General features: G+C 38.3%; 1 non-coding gene across 1 annotated transcript; it reads right to left on the reverse strand.

Annotated features, from left to right (window-relative positions):
* Nucleotides 1-1180: 1180 nt before the first annotated feature.
* Nucleotides 1181-1253, reverse strand: Trnak-uuu. The gene has a single exon. It is a non-coding gene; the product is annotated as a tRNA-Lys (tRNA).
* Between the last annotated feature and the right edge of the window lie 4134 nt (nucleotides 1254-5387).

Below are 5387 nucleotides of genomic sequence, written 5' to 3' on the forward strand. Positions count from 1 at the left end.
GCGTCCCACTCACCTGCAGCGGCCTCGACCTGCGCCATTAATGAGCGCACGTATGTCTCCATTTGCTCACCTGAGAAGCGCCCGCTAGTCATGCGTCCTTGTTGGTGATTTATCAGTTTTTGTGAGTGGAGTGATGTGAGTGACGTGCGAGAGAGAGAGAGAGAGAGAGAGAGAGAGAGAGAGAGAGAGAGAGAGAGAGAGAGAGAGAGAGAGAGAGAGAGAGAGATGTTAGTCGTAATTTGTGGGATTCTTTTTTTTTTAAGATCGTGATGACAAACCTGTGATGTGATAATGAATTATTGAGGAAGTGTCAGAGGTATTTGAGTCTGTCAGAGAGAGAGAGAGAGAGAGAGAGAGAGAGAGAGAGAGAGAGAGAGAGAGAGAGAGAGAGAGAGAGAGAGAGAGAGAATGTGTGTGTGTGGGAACAAGAGCTACCAGAAAAACTCACGGTATATCGAGATGGTGTCTTCTTATCTACTCATTTTTATTATTAACCTTAGATACATTTTTACACACAGTTCATGAGCATTTTCTGACACATATTTCTGCACTAGGGCATATCAATCACTTTTGTAACATGAATAATAGAATATGGACCCGTTATTATTTTTGTTCTTCGTACGAATATGCTAATTATATTTCTTGGCTGCCTTGAATGTTCCCCAAAGACGGCAAAGACAGGGAAATGGTTAAACTAGATTACAGAGAGAGGATAAAACTAAAAGAAGGCTCTCTCCTCGACTTACTGTGAAAAAAAATAAAGGAATAATAAATAAATAGATAAGTAGCAACTAATAATTTAACACTGTGTCTAACGCTTGTGTATCTTGGGTGTAGGAAAACTAGTATGTGATAATAATAATGAGGTCCTATCACTACACTAATTACCTAGAGAAAAACAAGGATAGATTGATTTGCTGGTAATACATTAGTGATTAGATAGAAAACCAGTAACTACCTCCACTAAGATCGCTGATTTTTTTTTCTTTTTTTATTTATCACCTAATCTCCTGACAGTGAAGTAACCAAACCTGACATGTGATAGATTCTTAGATCAGAGGAGTGAAGATTGAAGAAAATGGTCAAACACAATGCAAGTGAGTGTGGTGTGTTACTCTTGTACTGACAATGACTACATAAAGATAATATGCCTTGGGAAAAAAAAAGGAAGAAAAACTCACGCCCGAACAGGGACTCGAACCCTGGACCCTTAGGTTAAAAGCCTAATGCTCTACCGACTGAGCTATCCGGGCTAATAAATAGAGCAAGAATGAGAAAATCAAAATAAATGATATCTCGGGAATGTTTTCACTATTGTGAGAAATCTGAGGTCATGTAACACAGTGATGCATGATATGATTTCCTGCAGAATGCGGGCAATGGATGGTCGTGGTGTTGGTGGCAGGGGTGGTGGTGGTGATGGAGACAATAATGTTTGATACTCACGAGACGTTCATATAAAGTCGCCATTTATTACATGCGTCTAACAATCCTGATTTCCGAAAGCAAACTCACATGTGAATAATGTTGATGCTTATGATATCAGTAATATAATTCAGGGTAATAACGATAACAGAAGTAATAATTATCATAAAAGTAGTGCTAGCAACATTTACATCTGTTCCATTTATATACGTCGTGTATTTTATCTCTACGACAATGACGATGATGAGAATAGAAAAAAATACATCGTTTATAGTGATAGTTGATAATTATGATGATGATAATAATAACGATGACAGTAATAATAATAATAAAATAATAATAATAATAATAATAATAATAATAATAATAATACCAACAACAGCTACGACAGCAACGATAAAATCACAACATAAACCAGAAAAATAATGCTTGGAATAATAGCTCAAATTCATATACACTTTAACACCACCACTCCACATCACCTTATACAGTTTAATAATGAAGGACCGGATTTTTTCCCCTCCGCAATCTTATCACCTGCTATCGCTATTTACACAACGAGACGAAGAGGAGGAGAGGAGGAGGAGGAGGAGGAGGAGGAGGAGGAGGAGGAGGAGGAGGAGGGAGAGAAATAAGCTTCCCGCATCATTGTCTTCTTTCCAAACAAGCAAAGTAAACACACGCACTGGAAACAGCTCGCACGAAAAACAAGAGAAGGGAAGAGAAAAAGAAGAAAAAGAAGAAGAAAAAGAAGAGAAACCATGATAGTAGAGACAGAGAGAAAGAACCAACAACAACAATAGTAGGGAGAGTGATGATAGGGGTGGTGGTGGTGGTGGTGATGATGGTGATGGTGGTGGTGGTGCGAGTGATATTGTTTACGAAATTCTCCCTCCCCCCAATGAGGACGCAAGGAGCATTAAATCTACTAGCCAATCATAACGCCACGTAAGGTAGTCAGCCATTGATCACGGTGACGACGATAAGCGATTTGGTGTTACATAATCTTTACGACCATCTTGAGAGGTAATGAGCGGCTCGCCTCTGTGTCTCCCGCGATGAGGGCGAGATTCCAGTACCAGGGGTGGGACAGGTGTGGCTGAGGTGTGTGTGTGGGATGCAGGTGTTTGTGTGCTGCAGGTGTACTTGTGTGTGTGTGTGTGTGTGTGTGTGTGTGTGTGTGTGTGTGTGTGTGTGTGTGTGTGTGTGTGTGTGTGTGTGTGTGTGTGTGTGTGTGTGTGTGTGTGTGTGTGTGTGTGTGTGTGTGTGTGTGTGTGTGTGTGTGTGTGAGAGAGAGAGAGAGAGAGAGAGAGAGAGAGAGAGAGAGAGAGAGAGAGAGAGATTACATTGAGGATTAAAGGACAAATATAGAAAGTAATATTAAGTAGAAACGCGATAAATTTTGAAATGAGGTGTACGGAAAGGAAAAATCATGATTGAATGTGATGAGAGAGAGAGAGAGAGAGAGAGAGAGAGAGAGAGAGAGAGAGAGAGAGGATGGTGATCTAGTTTTATGTGAATCATGGCTCAACTCATACGGTTTTTTTCAGTCGCTTGTCAATTACTGTATATATTTTGAGTGTTTTTGTCCTTGTCCTTGTCCTCATTAAAGTGTTGCTTGTACTCTATTTATTTGTGGCGCCGTGAACTGCAACACGTAACTTGATGTACTGACTAACTTTGTGATGCATTATATGATTAGTATTGTTCGGTTGACGGTAACAGCAGAATTATTACTATTTTTTTGTTACAACCATTCTCTCTCTCTCTCTCTCTCTCTCTCTCTCTCTCTCTCTCTCTCTCTCTCTCTCTCTCTCTCTCTCTCTCTCTCTCTCTCTCTCTCTCTCTCTCTCTCTCTCTCTCTCTTACCGTATAACTCTTCTTCATTATCTACCACACTATTTCTCTTCCTATCTTCATCTCCGTATTCCTTATCTATACTTTCCATCTTCCTCTTCCTTCTCTTTTTCTCCTTGCTTATTTATTTTACGTATATATCTTTTTTCTTCCTTCCCATCTTACTTTTTCTTACCTAATTGCTTTCTTTCTTCATATTGTTTACTTTTGTCTTTTCGATTTCTAGAATCCACGTAGCCCTAATGTTTTTTGTTTTTATCCAAGTTCTCTCGCTTTATGGTTCCTTAATATAATCTTCCTTTTCCCTCTTGTCATTATTCATTATCATTTTTTTTTTCTTATCCTCACCAAAAAAAAAAAAAAGTTTTACTCCCTCTTCTTCTTTCAGCTAACATTTTCTTCAGTCTCTTTTTCTCTTGGACAAAACGTAGCTGGGGTCTGAGTGACTGCTGCCTCCCTTGCTGCATGCCTTCCACTACAATCCTCCCTTCATATTTCCTCACCCCGTCCTGGTGCGGTGTAGTCAGTCTGTCGGTGCAAAATAGACATGTCAAGGCTCACGCTCTTACTTAGCTTCCTTTCAAGATTCGCTGATGTGCACCTCTGATGACGTCCTGTGTTGGGTTGGTGTGTGTGTCAGAGGTTAATTGGCACCGAGCTTGTGGGGAGAGGCCCTGTTACCCGTGCTTTTCCTCCCCCACCTGTGGCTCCTCTGTTCCTGCCTTCCTCTTTATCCTTCCCGCGCTTGCCCCGTCAGTCAGTCTTCCGCTTTCGTCCATCCTTCTCCAGCTATCTGCTATTTTCCTTATTATATCTTAATTTCAGCTTACTGTATGTGCTGCTTTCACTTATGAATTTCGGTCTTTTTTACTCTTATTGCAGTTTTCTTCTTCTCTATCCGTGTGTTTACTCTCTCTCTCTCTCTCTCTCTCTCTCTCTCTCTCTCTCTCTCTCTCTCTCTCTCTCTCTCTCTCTCTCTCTCTCTCTCTCTCTCTCTCTCTCTCTCTCTCCATACATCTTGTTCTTCATCCATATATTCACATTATTTATCTCTTACACACACACACACACACACACACACACACACACACACACACACACACACACACACACACACACACACACACACACACACACACACACACACACACACACACACACACACACACACACACACACACACACACACACACACACACACACACACCTTCTCTCTCCCTCATCACAAAGGGAAAAGTTTTTCTATTTTCCTTTTCCCAGTGTTTCTTGAGCTTCGTGGTGCGTGGAAATAAGAATTTATGACCATATGCACATTATATTTTCCTCTTATCTTTATTTCATGTTCATAAATTGGGAAATATATCAAACTAATTCAGTTGAGGTAAAAGGTAGCCACGGAACACGTCCATAAAGAATGACAAATATTTATATTCTAGCATTTTTTCTAAGATATTAATTTGTTTACCTCAAGATATGAATTAAATAATGTAAGAAATATAATATTTTCATGTATTTACTTATTTATCTATCTATCTATCTATCTATGTATCTATCTATCTATCTATATTTATCTATCTATCTATCTATCTATCTATCTATCTATCTATCTATCTATCTATCTATCTATCTATCTATCTATCTATCTATCTATCTATCTATCTATCTATCTATCTATCTATATATATATATATATATATATATATATATATATATATATATATATATATATATATATATATATATATATATATATATATATATATATATATATATATATATATATATATATATATATATATATATATATATATATATATATATATATATATTTTTTTTTTTTTTTTTTTTTTCAGGAAATTATATATATTTTATCGTCTTAGTGTCTCTAGTCTGGTTGTGTCATTTTCCTGTTCAAAATTGAGAGGAGAGAGAGGACATGCGGCAGGACAGGGCAAGGCATTGGTTCCTGCTGATATTCATTCTCATTAACTGGGAGGAAAATGAGAGTTATGGGTGATAGATCAATGGAGCGTGTGGATGACTGGAGCTGAGGGAGGAGGAGGGAGTGTAGCTTTAAATATATCTTGGTAAAATATTGCTGTGAT

This window comes from Portunus trituberculatus, chromosome 31 (genome assembly GCF_017591435.1).
Source record: "Portunus trituberculatus isolate SZX2019 chromosome 31, ASM1759143v1, whole genome shotgun sequence".
Taxonomy (NCBI): Eukaryota; Metazoa; Arthropoda; class Malacostraca; order Decapoda; family Portunidae; genus Portunus; species Portunus trituberculatus.